This window comes from Protopterus annectens, chromosome 9.part0, assembly GCF_019279795.1.
Source record: "Protopterus annectens isolate FY-2018-M chromosome 9.part0, PAN1.0, whole genome shotgun sequence".
Classification (NCBI taxonomy): domain Eukaryota; kingdom Metazoa; phylum Chordata; order Ceratodontiformes; family Protopteridae; genus Protopterus; species Protopterus annectens.
Window position 1 is genome coordinate 1,166,831,906 of NC_056743.1, and position 15,970 is coordinate 1,166,847,875.

Genomic DNA, 15,970 nt, shown 5'->3' on the forward strand with positions numbered 1-15,970 from the left:
TTTTGTATTTCAGTGTTTCATTTACAAATTCAGTGTCTGCTGCCTTGAAGAATAAATTGCCTATGTTACATTAAAAAATTGGTAAGGTGGTAATATTACAAATGGCAAACCAAATGAGGACATACTCAAGACTACAGCAACCCCCTTAAAGTACAACACAGTATCAGCAATTCATCTACAGCAATTAATCTACATGCTGTGGGAGTAAAACCCACAGCCTTCTGCATCCCGCACAAGTATGTTATCTGTTGTGCTACTATCAATGCTCTTAAATTTTAATGAGAACCATTTGCTAAACATAACAGCTGTAGATTGTAAACAAACTTAGCATGAGCAGCAGTAAACTTCTCTTCCCTTGAAGCTCACAGTTCCTTGAAAAAGCACTGAAACTCAATTCCTTGAAAATCCACTTAAAACTCAATTTTATAGTGGCTTGGTAGTTGGGGTAGTGGATTCAGGCTTTTGTTTTCAGTAACTAAGGTACCCATCATCCCTAACTAGGTATTATTTGCACACACTCTTACCTCTGTCCACTGCAGTGCTGCAGGAAGAATCAGGCCAAGGCAGCAAATGTGTTCTCTACATTCCATGCGAGGAAGCACAGGAACTTATTTTTGTATTTAAATTCCACACATGGGAAGGAAGAAGCAAACAACAGGTCTGTGCATCATGTATGAACAGATGCAGAGGGCATTCTTAAAGAAGAACACTCTTAAAAATATAATTTGTTTATTTATTTTTTTATTAAAAAAGTAAATGTGACAGCCTCCCGGCCAGTGAGGTCCCCGTCCCAGCCAATGGGACATAGGTCACTGCCTAGGTCAGCTAGTGCTGAAATGGATTTTATCAGACACAGTGACCATAGTAAATATGAATTATGCAATGTTGTATAACAGCTTACAAGATCTTAGTAACCGTTCAAGCAATACATATACTATCTGCAACATTTTTATTCATACAGCTGTGAACTTTCAAGTGAAGCTAAGAAGTTGTGTTACTTGATTGTTCAGATATTTAGAGAAATATGAAAACTTGATTGTTCAGATATTTAGAGAAATATGAAAATTATTACAATACAAAATAAATAGCATACAAATAATAATCAATATTCCTTTACCTGCACTATATAGAGATCAAATATCAATACAGTTGTGTTTGTCATTGTGTAAGTTTCAAAATGAAATTGTCTAATACCTTTTATGTAGCCTAGTTTTGGAATTATTAATGCAAATATGAACAAACAGTATTTGAAGCCTAGAGGTGTCAGTAGGATATAAGTAAGGAAATTCCTGGAGCCATCAGTAGGTTGTAATAAGTTAAGGTTAGACATATCCCATAATATTTGAAGTTATAGTATACATCATCTGCGACTTTTTTATTACTTGTAATTATTTTTAGATAAGCATGCCTGATATGGTGTCAGGTTCTCTTGTGGAGTATTCTTGGGATAGACTTATATTGCCTTATATGATGGACATTGGTCCCTCTTAGTAACATGTAAGAGACAGACTATAATGACATTTCCTGCACCCAAGTTTTCCAGTCCTATGATTTTTGTAGTAAAATATCTTTTTTAAAGTTATTTCAGGAGACTTTCTTGAAGTCTACAAAATGCAGCACAGTGTTGCATAATGGTTCAAATCAATAAGACATAAAGTCATATAATGATCTCCCTGGTGTGGATAGATATGCTCCTTAGAATTATATGAACTATGGAAAAATACACATCTAACTTCAGCAGAGCTATACTGGTGAAAGTTTAAATTGTTGTTTACATTGTCTCCAATTTTTTAATGATGGTGCATTTTCATGATTTAGCCATTTATTTTGTAGGCAAAAGTTAGATTCTTTTTGCTACATTTACTGACCTTAAAGGTGACAATATTACTATAGAATATATAGTATATATATATATATATATATATATATATATATATATATATATATATATATATATATATATATATATATATATATATATATATATATATATATTACTATAGAAACAAAAATGTATATTTTGAGATTGCCAACATCCTGGCAGATAGGTTCAGTGTTAACTTTACTTTACCCCCCCCCACCCCACTAAAGGGCCCATATCTATACAGGAAGAATGCTCAGTCCCTGTAATCACAACTACGCAGGTAAAAGTTGCACTCTCTAAAGCCAAAAACACAGCATCCATGGGACCGGACGACATCCCAGGCTGCATTTTACATGAACTTCAGAACAAACTGACTCCCCACCTAAGCACCATGTTCAATCATAGCCTCACATCAGGCTTTGTGCCCACTGAATAGCATACAGCAAAAGTTGTCCCACTCCACAAAGGGGGAGCCACCACTGATCCCAGGAACTATCGCCCTATTAGCCTGACGAGCCTGGTATGCAAGGCCATGGAACGTATCATCATGGAACTCATAAACAAAGACATTGGTAGCCTCCAAACTCTGGATCCCACCCAGTTTGGGTTTGTGAAAGGCAGATCACGCCTTCTGAACCTGATTGACTTCTTTGAGGCAGTCACCAAAGCCGTAGATAAGGGTAAGGTGGTTCACACAGCCTATCTTGACCTCGTCAAGGCTTTCAACACCATCCCCCATTCTGGAATTATAGCTAAAATCACTAAACTAGGTATAAATCCCTATGTCACAAGATGGGTTGCCAACTGGCTCACTGACAGAACCCACACTGTAAAGGTTGCACACTCCAAATCTGACCTCAAACCAGTGACAAGTGGAGTACCACAGGGTTCTGTCCTGGGACCTCTCCTGTTTGGTATCTACTTCTCTGAAGTACAGACTAACACAGAAGGCCTCTGGCTAATGAAGTTCGCAGATGACTGCAAACTAGGAACCATAGTCGAGTCCCCAAATGATGTGGAAATCTTACAGAAGAGCCTCACTAAGACAGATGCCTGGTGTCAGAGCCATGGCCTCAAGCTCAATTCCAAAAAGTGCATTGTCATCCCCTTTGGTAAAAACTCTGTACCCATGAACTACTACATAGACAGCAGTCTACTTAATACCGAATCTGTGATAAGAGACCTTGGGACCCAGGTGGACAGTAGTCTGTCCTTTGATAGTCACATCGCCACAGTAGTCAGGAAGTCCTTCTACGTGGCACACCTCATCATAAAAGGGTTCTCATCCAGGAAAAAAGAGGTCATTGTTCCCCTCTACTTGACACTCATTAGACCAATTATGGAGTATAATGCCCCTTTTGGAATGTACCTCACAAGTCATCTGCAGCAGCTGGAAAGGCCACAGAAGTACCTCACAAAGAGGATTACTAACCTCAAACAGATGCCCTACACTGACCATCTCAAAAAACTCCAGCTTTACTCCATAGCATATCGCCTGCTCTGAGGTGATCTCTGTCTAACATATAAAGCTATGTCAAACTCAGAGCTGTTGGACATGCTAGACCTAAAGAAATCCCAATCCCTCCGAGCTACACAGTCTAGGGACCTAAACCTTGTCACCACAATAAACAAGACATGCTGGAGGGATAGATTCCTGTCCTAGAGACTTCCCATACTCTGGAACAGGCTACCCATCTATGTCAAGCAAAGTTCTTCATTAGCACTCTTCAAGAAAAATCTTGATGAGTGGATGGGAAATAGGAAATACACCCCGGGGATCACTTCTGTGTCTCTGCTCGACAGTGGCACAGGAAAATAACTTTCTTGGGTGGCATAAGCCAGGGAACCTTGTTGGCTAGGCTTCCATAGGCCCTTGGGCTGATAGCCTAGTACCTATCTATGAATCTATGGATCATCCTTGAGAACTGTGACATCTTTGACTGAAATAATTATTTTACCCAGGGCCATCAGTTATTTGGTTACCCATATTCACTTTCGTTTTTTAGATTTGAGAATAGCCTAAAAAAATTGCCTCAACATAACCCCTGTGATATACCACTTGTAAGCCATGACAGAAAAGTAAACCATCACCCTGACTTGCTGCATTCTTTTACTTAAGCAATGTTTTATTAATTAAATTATATATGGGTGGACATGTAATGATTTTAGATTGTCATTTATTCCCTTCTGTGGAATAATTACTTAGAAAGGTTAAGAAAAGCAATATGCACTGGCAGGCCTTCATCAAGTGCATCCTTAGATCATGAAAAGCTTCACTGATCATAAAAAAGAAAAAGAGTTAGCTCATGGTTGGGATACCAGGATACCAGTGAGAGCACAAAGCAACTCATAGTTACGTGGATGGTGGCCCCTCCTTGAACAGCACAGAGTCCAATAAAGGGAAGACTCAAAAGTCAGCTGGTACCAGGCAAAAAAAAAATACAAAAAAATTAAATGGATATTGACAAAGGAGATGTTTCTCAAGACTATTTTGAATGAAAAAAATACATTTGTGCCACAGCCCAAAAACGCATTCAATTCTCACTGCAATGACATAGCTCAGTATAACAGTTCTTCAGTATAATTACTTCTTAATGGCGTTATGGTGCCAATTCAATATATTAAATTTAAAGTAACATAGGTAGTTAGAAGCATTGTGTTTACACAAAACATTTCACATATCCCTTCTTTTTATGTTTCTGAGATGTTTTCTTATAAGCCCCATTTCCCCTACATAAAAAAGATATGCAGTGACACCTAAGTAACCCAGACCTTTGAAATACATCTACTTCAATCCCTAAAGATATTTTTCCATGTCTCAAGTCATGTGACTACATCTGTAAATTAATATGAAAGCATGTGGTACATTTATATCATTTAACAGTTCATGTAGTATTTTACATGAATCAAATAGTCTTAAAAATAGAATGAATAAATATTTTACCAACATTATGGTTGTGTATAATAAAATGAGTCTGTTTGCTCCATCATTTCTCCAATCTTATTATTACTAGTAAGCAAAGACTAGTTATTTTTTACAACTTGTTCAATTAATGTGCTAGCACTATTAAATCAGGTAATAAAATACATTTCTTCCCCGATCCTTTTATAATCAGGAAAAAAATGTAAGTGTTACTACTGGTGACATTTAAGCAATTGCTTTTATTATAGGAGGGAACAGATCCACCTGCCACTTCATCTGAAATATGAAATATTTGGTTGTATCAACAGAGAAATCATAAGCATGATCTAGAAATCATAGTTTGTACTCCCTGTGTCCATGTTAAACTACTAATGTTTCTTCTAATATTTAAAAATGTCCTGTAAGGTAATGCTTTCTTCTCTCCTGTAAAATGTTATCTAGCAAGGCTTGTGTTTTAAATAGGACAGCTTTGAGTTACTTTTTATATTCCTCAAACATAAGTAGATTTCAATACTTGAATAGTTTCTACAGGAATATTCTAGCTACATGTTTTAAATTAAATAATACTAGCACCCTAGCCACCTTGATATTTCCATTTGCAGTACTTTCTATCTTTGAACCTCTGTAGGACTCATTTCCCTCTCAATATTGGAACCGAAGAGATCTAATTTTTATACATCAGGTGTATGCTGTAAAGGGTCTCAAAACACAACAAGGTCTTTTCCGGGAATGTAGTACTAAAGCTTCCCATGCCCTCTTTTATAATCAGCTGGTCTCCTTTCTCATCACAGCTATTCTACCGAGAAATTGTGAAAGAGTAAAAGACATCACCCTACTATAAATATTGTCTAAACCTGTGGTGGAAAAAGCATCTAACATATATAATCTGTCCTTAATTTATAAGACCTTGTTAGAGTCCCTTTACAATTCTGCCTACAGTGTCAAAGAATTGCTATCACAAGGAAGAAATATGGAGTTAACTGATGGGCAATCCACCATCCTTAGATACCTATTTGCAGTCACAGCATTTCTCAAATAGAAAATATTTGTGTGGAGGCGTCTTCACTGTTTTCTTCTTAGTTCCATCAGGAATTACACAAACAGGTAATAATGGACAGCCACAGTATCGTTGTTTGTCATACTGCACAACCCAGATGTGGGTGGACGTAATGTGAGTCTGCCCTGACCATGCAGAGTTTTGGTAAAAATTTTGGTTGGAGGTATAAAAGGTTCAGTCTACACAGGATTCTGATAAAACAGATCTAGCAGTGTTTGGTTTTGTACCTACAGTTAAGCAGACACATCTCAGTATGATGTTCCCAACAGCAAAGAAGAACTTAATCAGACTTTGGCAAGTATTTGAAAGTATTCATCATGCTGAGCTTTGAATAAATCAGTGCAAAATAAGGAATTGCAATTTATCTTAAAACAGGCACTATGTCCCAGAAGTACCTACTGTAATTCATATTATACTGAATCGAGTCACAAAGTGTAATGTAATGTACTTCAGTATATCATCCAGAACAGATGTTGTGCTTTCCAGAGTCTAGTAACATACTGAACAGAAAATAATACCATCACCTAAACAGTTATATATGCAAAGGGAAAGTAATTCATTTATAAATCATAAATATAGCTACTCAGTTGATCTTGATTTTAATCTTAGTTTTTGTAAAAAAAAATCATCTGTATATTTCATAATAAATGTTGTACTGTTTTCCTATTAATCTTTAGCTCTAATTACTCCTTGTGCCTTAATTAATTTTTCTTAATTTTTCTTAATTAATAATTCCTAGATTGCTATATCAGTGTTGTTGATGGAATCCAGTTATCTAGCAATACATAGAGTTTATATTAACATTGTACAGGACTGAACTATATAAACTGAGTATTGACACAGAATTGCTTTAAAGGTTTGCTAGCATTATTTAATCATATAAATATTGTGGAACTTTCATGTTTAGTTGATATTAATATAAGTTTGATGTTTGTGTTTTTATATAAAGAATTCAATAAAAAGATACAATAAGAAAAAATCTCCTCTACGGATGCTGAAGAATATATGATGCGAATGATCTTAAAATGTAAGAGGTGATTAGGTGCAATCTTTATTCTATAAGGTATAGAAGTAAGGATATATACCATTCTTATAGATAAAAACTTTCAAAAGCCAACATCACAGCTACCACATGCTGTTTAAACGAAACACTGTTATAACCACAACTTTAACAAATTAATACAACTGTGGCATTATTCAGCTGAAGCAACAATGCCATTGTCTGGCACTGAGCAAAGAGCATTAAGGTTATGAGTTGTTAACAAGTTCCTTCTTGTAGTCCAGGTTTGATTCCCACATGCCTGTTGTGTGATATTTCAGGGTTTGAATACAATAAAGGGAAATTAAGCAAGGCACTAAAAACAACCACAAAGCCTATAATTATATCAAGAATCTCCATGGCAATACCTAGGTTTGCTCTGAGTTACTGCACAATGGTACCCCCTATACTGAGTAAAACAGATATTGCCAACATACTGGCAGACAGAGTCAGTGTCAACTTTACCCCTCCCCCCCAAAGGACCAATCACAATATGGGAGGAATGCCAGGGACCCATCATTACTGCAGCACAGGTTAAAGCTGCACTGTCCAAGGCCAGGAATATAGCTTCCATGGGACCCAAAAATACCCTCTATGTGTTCTGAATGAACAACAAAGGGAAATGGCACCACATCCATGTGCCCTCTTCAATCACAGCCTCACCTTAGGCTTTGTCCCTACTGAATGGTGTACTGCTACAGTCATCCCTTTCATAAAGGGGGAGTGACTACAGACCCTAGGAATTTTCACCCCATTAGCCTGACGAGTTTGATAGGTAAGGCCATGGAGCACATCATCATAGATCTAATTAACAAGGATATAGGGACTCTCCAAACTCTAGATCCCACACAATTTGGTTTTGTGAAAGTAGATTATGCCTGCTCAACCTGGTTGACTTCTTTGAGTTAGTCATCTGAGCTGTGGATGAGGGCAAGGCAGTTCATACAGCCTACCTCGATTTGGCCAAGGCCTTTGATACCATTCCCCACTCAGGAATTATTAATAAACTCACCAAACTAGGCATCAACCCCTATATCACTAGGTGGGTTGAAAATATGCTCGCAGACAGAACCCACAGTGTCAAAGTAGTGGACTCCAAATCAGACTGCCGACTAGTCACTTGTGGAGTCCCACAGGGATCAGTCCTGGGTCCTCTTCTGTTTGGCATCTACATCGCAGAAGCCCAGGCCAACATGAAGGGACTCTGGCTGACCAAGTTCAAAGACAACTGCAAGCTGGGAGCCATTATTAACTCCCCAAGTGACGTAGACATCCTACGAAAAGGCCTCACTGAGACTAATGACTGGTGTCCAAACCATGGCCTTAAGCTTAATGCCAAAAAATGCATTGTCACCCCGTTTAGGAAAAACTCAGTTCCCACTAATTACCACATCGATGGAAGCCCACTGAACACTGAAGGCATTATAAGAGATCTGGGGACACAGGTTGACAGCAACTTCTCCTTCAACCACCACATTGCCACTGCGGTCAGAAAGTCATTCTATGTGGCACATCTCATTACCAAGGATTTTGCATCCAGGAAGGAAGAGGTCATCATCTCTCTCTACTCTTCCCTCATTAGGCCAATCATCGAGTATAATGCACCATTTGGCATGTACCTCACTAGACGCATGCAACAGTTGGAAAGGCCACAAAAGTACCTCATGAAGAAGCTCCTAGGCCTTAAACACATGTCCTACATGGACAGACTCAAAAAACTCCAGCTCTGTCTCATATCATCTACTAAGAGGCAATCTCTGCTTAACTTACAAAGCCATGCCTGACCCAGCTCTGTTAAAAATGCTACATCTAAAGAAATCCCAATCCCTCCACACCACATGCTCCAGAGACCTCAACCTCATTACCACAATCAACAGAACATGCTAGAGGGACAGGTTCATAACCCAGAGACAGCCCATGCTCTGGAATAAACTTCCCATACATGTCAAGCAGAGCACATCGCTGTCCCTCTTCAAGAGAAATCTTGATGAGTGGATGGGAAATAGAAAGTTCACCCTGGGGTTCACTCTAGTGGCTCTACTTCATAGAGGCACTGGAAACTAACGTCAGGCGGCATGATGCTAGAGCACTTCTATGGGCTAGGCTTGTAAAGGCTCCAGAGCCATTAGCCTAGTATGCACTTATGAACCTATGAACCTATGATACTTGATAGTGCTCTTGGGTTGCCCCTGAAAAGGGGCAGTTGTGTCATTAGGGAATATCCAATTAATAAATAAGATAATACTTATCAATATCATACTGAAACAAATTCTACAGATAAGATTAATTGAAATATGCTGCACTTGAGTGCAAGCCTTGAGCAGCTGGGCAACGCTGTGTAGAAAAACATAAAGCCATTAAATATTTAAACCAAAGCAGATAATTTTTTTTCTGAGAACCAGGATACACAAATGACAAACACAAAAAATGGGCATTATTTCACATTCATGCAGTGTAAACCATGCACAGAAGCACAAGACTATAACATCTGTTATCAGAAGTTCAAGACACATTTCATAGAGAGGCCAAGTGCAAGATCACACAGATCTATCAAGGTCCACAGACATGAACTCACAGACAGATACATCTCAACATTTAAGCAGTGAAGATAAACAAGGACTGGGAAGTTTGGACAATGCATATGATATGGGGTGTGGGAAAAGAGGTAGGGTCCACAACTAGTTGAAGATACACTGGGGTATGAACAGGGTGTGTCATCTAGTTTGCCAGCCCAGAAGGGCATTACAGTGATCCATCAGTAGATGGATAGGTTGGCTGGTAGTAGGGGCCATATACTTCCCCAACAGTAGAGGCAATCCGATGACTGATTCTACTGTCTGTTCCAGGAGGCTCTTCATTTTGTTTGTACATATGCACAGTGCTCTCTACTCCACAGACTCCATACCCTGCTCTAGATGAAACTTGGTTACTACAGGCAATTGTGCCAAACTGCTCTAAATGGGGGTAAGGGTCCCATCCGGTGATGCACTCCTAGCTTCAGTACCCTCAGCAGCAGCATCAGGAGATGTAGGCTGTCATAATGGGGAGCGTACCATAGGTGAAACTATCCTGACAGTGGGCTGAATACATTTAAAACAAAGGTCAGCAGATACATTGGGCAAAGCTTAGTTACCAGAGAGGCATGAAGCACTGCTGGAAAAAGAACTAGAGATTTGTTGAGTAATGCAGTACTAACCTATTGCAAATTGTAAGTGTAGTTACACTTCTAATGCACAAGCCCAGCAATTGCTAAATACCAACATCCTAGAACAGTTGGTCCATTCTCCTACCAAGAGTACAAACATCCTTAACTTTATACTTATGAACATGGGGGGGGGGGGGTAATGTTCCTCATCTAATGTAATATCGTCACTCATCAGATCTGCTCATAAGGCAGTATTACTTGAAATAAAATTTAAATCCGGGGATCTAGTGAAACCAAAAACCTTTGGGAACTATTCCAAGGTACTACAATGAGCAAGCTGTGCCCACTCATATTAAGGATAAGACAAACTAAAAAGACAAGCCACCCTAGTGGAATCACAATATCAATCAGTTATACAACAAAATAAAAAAAATCTTGCCCAAGTGTAGGTGGAACAAAGCCGTACATACCAAAATCCCCCTGAGCAATCTAAATAGACACCTAAGAGGGTTAATTAATACTTCAGAGGCTAAATTTGAAGAAAAAATAGCTTCTCAGGCAAACAACAACCACAAAGCTTTCTACAGCTGTATCCATAACCTCAGAGAAAATACACAACAATGGGCAGAACTTATTGTAAATGGCATCACCCACACTGAACCGCAGGCCATTGCTAAGCTTTTGGCTGAAAGGTTCAACTCAAATTTCTCCCCCCACCCCCCAATAGTCCAAAGAAAATACCACTCAACCTAATCCCCCCCAACCATTACAACAGAACAGGTCATTAAAGCACTTTTCAATGCAAAAACACTGCATCGATGGGCCCCTGATAACATCCTGGGATGTTTAATAAATAGCATGAAACATGACCACTCTAGTCCACTTGAATCACTTTAAAACCAGAGCCTTCATTCAGGTTTTTGTACCCAAGCAATGGAAGTTGGTAGCCATTCCCCTGCACAAATGATGTCCAAGCACTGATTTAGGTAACTACAGGCCCATAAGTCTTACCAGCCTCACATAAAAGGCCATGGAAAGAATCATCGTGGACATGATAAATGAGGACACAGGCAACCTGGAAATGCTGGACCCATCATAGTTTAGCTTTGTTAAAGGAAGGTCATGCCTATTAAATTTGGTGTACTTTTTTGACAGGGTCACCAAAACAATGGATGAAGGTAAGACTGCGCACACAGCTTAACATTTACCTGGCCAAGACTTTTGATACAATACCCAACTCAGGCATTATAGACAAGCTCACTAATTAATATAGTAGCCCTTTTATCACACACTGGATAGCCAATTGACTCACTGATAGGACCCGGGAGGTCAAAATAGGTGAGGTCACCTCCACCAAGAGGCCAGTCATTAGCAGAGTCCCCCAGGACTTGGTACCAGGCCCACTCCTTTTTGGCATCTCTTTCTCTGAAATAGAAAAACATGCTGAAGGTTTATGGCTGACTAAGTTTGAAGATGATTGCAAGCTCAGAGTTATCATCGATTCCCCTGCAGACACTATCATTCTTCAAGAAGGTCTATCTCTGACTAACAAATGGTGCCAAAGCCACAGTGTTAATCATAATGCTGAGAAATGCATAATTGCACACTTTGGGAAATCAGCCATCCAGGCTAATTACCATGTTGATAATACACCCCTAAGAGTCAACCCAGTGGTCAGGGATCTGGGTATACATGTAGACAGTAGTCTTACCTTCAACCACCATGTGGCCACAGTGGTGAGTAAGTCCTTTTATGTTGTGCAACTTGTGAAGACTGGTAGACAAGGGGTGAAGGTTGCCAGCCTAGTCAAATAGAATTTGATACATAATTCTGGCATTTGTAAATATAAATATAAAATACAGGCTTGTTTCTTAAATGAAAGAAAACACTATAAAATGTGAACTTCAAGAGTGTAGCAACAATACCATCTGCTGTAAGGAAAACTAAGCCAAGCATTTCAAATGTTCTTTGAAATTAAAATTATGTTTTGTATGTCCTTTGAAGTTAGAATTTGGAGTCGATGAGCCTGGAGTAAGCATCCTGCCTATTGTTTTAAGGCTAAAGTTAATGACCAGAATTTACATGTGAAATGTTCTTTATTGCTCCAAGTGTAAAATAATGTAAATGCAGTTAATGTGTAGCCTGGGAACTCCAGGAAGGGTGAAAAAGATGATGTAATGTGTATACTGGGAAAACCTAAGTGTCAAAATGATGTAATCTGGGAGGTCTCAGCAGAAATGTGTTAGTGATTTTAAAAACTATTGCTCAGAGAGAGACTGTAAGCATTTTTGCCTTGATATCCATCTCATCAGCACTCTGCCTGTTGTCCTAAGTAAGTTATCTTAGAAGTGTTTTCTTGTAGAAATAGCTAGGACTATAAAGATTAGACTAACTGTTTTTCTGTTCTGTCAGAACTGTACTACTGATTTATTAAGTTTCTGTGTGATCTCTAAACTCTTGAGTAGCACTGTGGTGTAGTAGTATTGTCTTGTGTTTTTAGTAATTATTATTAAATATTTTAAAAAACATTTACCTCTGGCTGGTTTGTGTAGAGATAAGTTAGCTCTAGAGTACATTGCATATTTATAGAGTTTACTGTCTAAGCCTCTCCTATAGCTTTAGCCCTGGGCTATACTACTAATTGGATAATAATATTGCACAGTAATAATTGGACACCCTTTTAAGGGCCTTTGGGTAGCTGATAAGTATTAGCTTGTGGTGGCAGTAATTACTACCATATAGTCTGGGTAAAGGGGCACAGCTGGAGAATCTGTGTCAGCCTTTCCCGGGAGTGTCTGTGAAGTTGTATAAGTACTTATCTCAAAGTGTGTGTGTGTGTGTGTGTGTGTGTGTGTGTGTGTGTGTGTGTGTGTGTGTGTGTGTGTGTTAGCTACCTGGGCAGGGACACAAAGCAATGGTGGGACAGAGAGGGTACTGGAGGTTAGTTTGCCAGCTGGGCTGAGATCTGGACCCTATAGCTGCGCCAGTGGGGAGTCTTATTGGGGACATGGGGAGCAAGGGAGCAACCAGCCCCAGACTGACTGTGATCTCTGTGTGCACTTAAGGGAAATTGTACTTTACTGTGTGTATTTTTTATCCTTCCTGTTATATGAGATGCTCTCTCTGGTGTTAGTGGTGAGGATTGAGGCTCCTTGTTTGCTGGGCCAGGGTGCGGCCATCACATGTGGTTTGCAGTGGTGGGATCCACTTCACATTTGTGGTGGCAGTGGATATCAACATCACATATTAATTAGGTGGCATATTGGCTTGTAGTGGTGTGGGTAGAGTGAATCCTGTAGCTTATGTACAGTGATCTCTGAAGGTGTTTTTGTACTCTAAATCAGCCACACAGTGAATACTCAGAGTTCAGATCACAATTGTTTTATTTCTTTTGCTAGCTTAGTTAGTCAGGGTAAGCAGGGAGCATGTCAGCCAAGGAGTATAGAAAGCTGACAAGGAGCCAGCTGGTGGAGATGGCCAGGCTAGGGGACTAGTGAATGTAAACCTGACTAAGGCAGATCTAATTGCAGCCTTGGTTACAGCTGCTTCAGAAAACAGCATCCAGGAGGACAATCAGACTGGCAGTGGAGATATAATATCCTAGAAGAATGGATAGCTCAACCTTTCTGTGAAGGACAATCAGACTGGCAGTGGAGATGCAATATCCTCAGAGAATGGACAGTTCAACCTTTCTGCAGTGGACTTAAAAATCCAGCTTGAGCTAAAGAGACTTGAGTTGGGGGCCAGCCATTTGGAGACAGAAGCCAAAGAAAAGGATAGTCAGAGAAGGCATGAGAGGGAAATGCTGACTCTTCACCAGAGTCATGGAGGTAATGGGGAAGGAAGTAACTGGACCCAAGAAGTACAAGAGGTCAGTAAATTTCCTTCACAATTTAAAGAGGGGGATAATTTTGATAGTTTCATTCATATGTTTGAGAGGGTATGCAAGCAGTATAGTGTTGACTAAAGACTCTGCATATGGTTCCTGATCCCCTTACTCCATGGGAAAGCTGTAACATTTTTATCAAAAATGTCTGACTCTGTCTGTTTTGATTATACTGCTGTAAAAATGTCTTTTAGAATGTTTTAACCTAACACCTGAAATGTATAGGAAAAAGCTTTGTGAAAATAGACGCAAGGCAGATGAAAGTATGTGTGAATATGTTGCTGAACTGAGCACTTATTTTCATAGCTGGATGAGTGGCTGTCAGGTCACCACTTTTGAAGGACTGGCAGACCTTTTGGTAAGTGAACAAGCCCTTAGCACTTTGCTTGAGGACATAAGGATCTGGTTACCTGATAGACAATGTGCTACTTCAGATGAATTGGGGAAGAAGGGAGACCTATACCTGTCAGCAGGGCAGCCCTGCACAGGAAGGGGACCCCCCCCAGTACTGCTCATGGGTCTAAAGGAACCCATGGTGGGCAGCATAGACTGCCACAACAGAATATGCCAGTAGCAAGGGGAAGCCACTAGTCTAGGTACACATCCAGGAGCTAGGGTTAAATGTTTTAAATACAATCAGTGGGGTCATGTGGCATACAGGTGTCCATGGAGGCAAGGTGGGGAACCAAAGGTGAGCGAGCCAGTAAGTAAGGTGAGAGGGCCAGTAAGAAAGACAAAATGCCAATTGTAGGTTGTCTTGAGACAACAAGGGTACTAAACTACCATCCTGCAGATGTTCTGAGAGGGAAGGATTTGGATGAGGCAGTACCATGTACTTATGCAGTTACACATGGTCAGGCTAGGAGACAAGCATGTGGGTCTGATAGCCTGAGGTTGACCCAGACAGACTTCATACTTGCAGCCAGGACTGGTGAGGTGGTTACTTTAGGGAGTGAGCTAAGCTGTAACAGAGACTGAAGGTGAGCCATAGCTGCTTGTGGGTACTGATGTTCCCTTGGACAGAGTGACTGCAAAGGTAGAGGTGAGTAGTAGTACCCAGGCTGACAGTGAGACACCACTGTCAGAGGATGCCAGACTTCCTGTAGAAGGGGAGCTGGGAAGGGTTACAAGGAGAGAGTCGAGACAGGCTCAGCTCTCAGACCCTACATTGCAAGGCCTGAGGCAGGTAGCTAGGGTGGCATGTGATTCTCAAGGAAAGGGGGAAATCTGTATACTGGGACAAAGGGTTACTGTACAGAGAATGGACCACTGATGGAGGGTTAGAAAGTGAGAGAGTACAGCAGTTGATAGTGCATAGAGCCTACCGTCTGGCGTTTCTAGCCATAGCCATTGATATTCCCTTTGCAGGTCATATGGGCATAAAATGTACAAAGAGGCATATTTTGCAAAACTTCTATTGGCCTGGAATTTCCAGAGATGTAACAGGGTACTGCAGGACCTGTGAGCAATGCCAAAAGGTGGGCAAGGCAGGAGACAAGGTGAGAGCTCCTTTGATATCTTTGCCTGTGATTGAGGAGACATTTCAGAGGGTAGCTATGGATATTGTGTGTCCTCTGAGTACCCCAAGTTCCACAGGGAAAAAGTATAGTGGATTATGCTACATGATACCCTGAGGCAGTGGCTTAGTCCTCTATTGAGGCAGAAAAGGTGGCAAATGCTTTGCTAGAGATTTTCAGCAGGGTGGGTTTCCCAAAAGAAATACTGTCTGACAGAGGTGCCGATTTCATGTCAGACCTGCTGGCTTGTCTGTGAAAGTCCTGTGGGGTGAAGCGCATGAAGACCACTCCCAACCATCCCCAGACTAATGGTCTTGTTGAGAGGTTAAACAGACCCCTATCATCCCCAGACTAATGGTCTTGTTGAGAGGTTAAACTCTACAATCCAGTCCATGCTACAGGCATTTGAAGATCAGTTTAAGAGGGAGTGGGACAAATATTTGCCCCATTTGTTGTTTTCTTAGAGAAAGTTTCCCCAGGAATCCACAGTTTTTTCACCCTTTAAGTTGCTGTATGGGCATAGGGTGAGGGGACCTCTA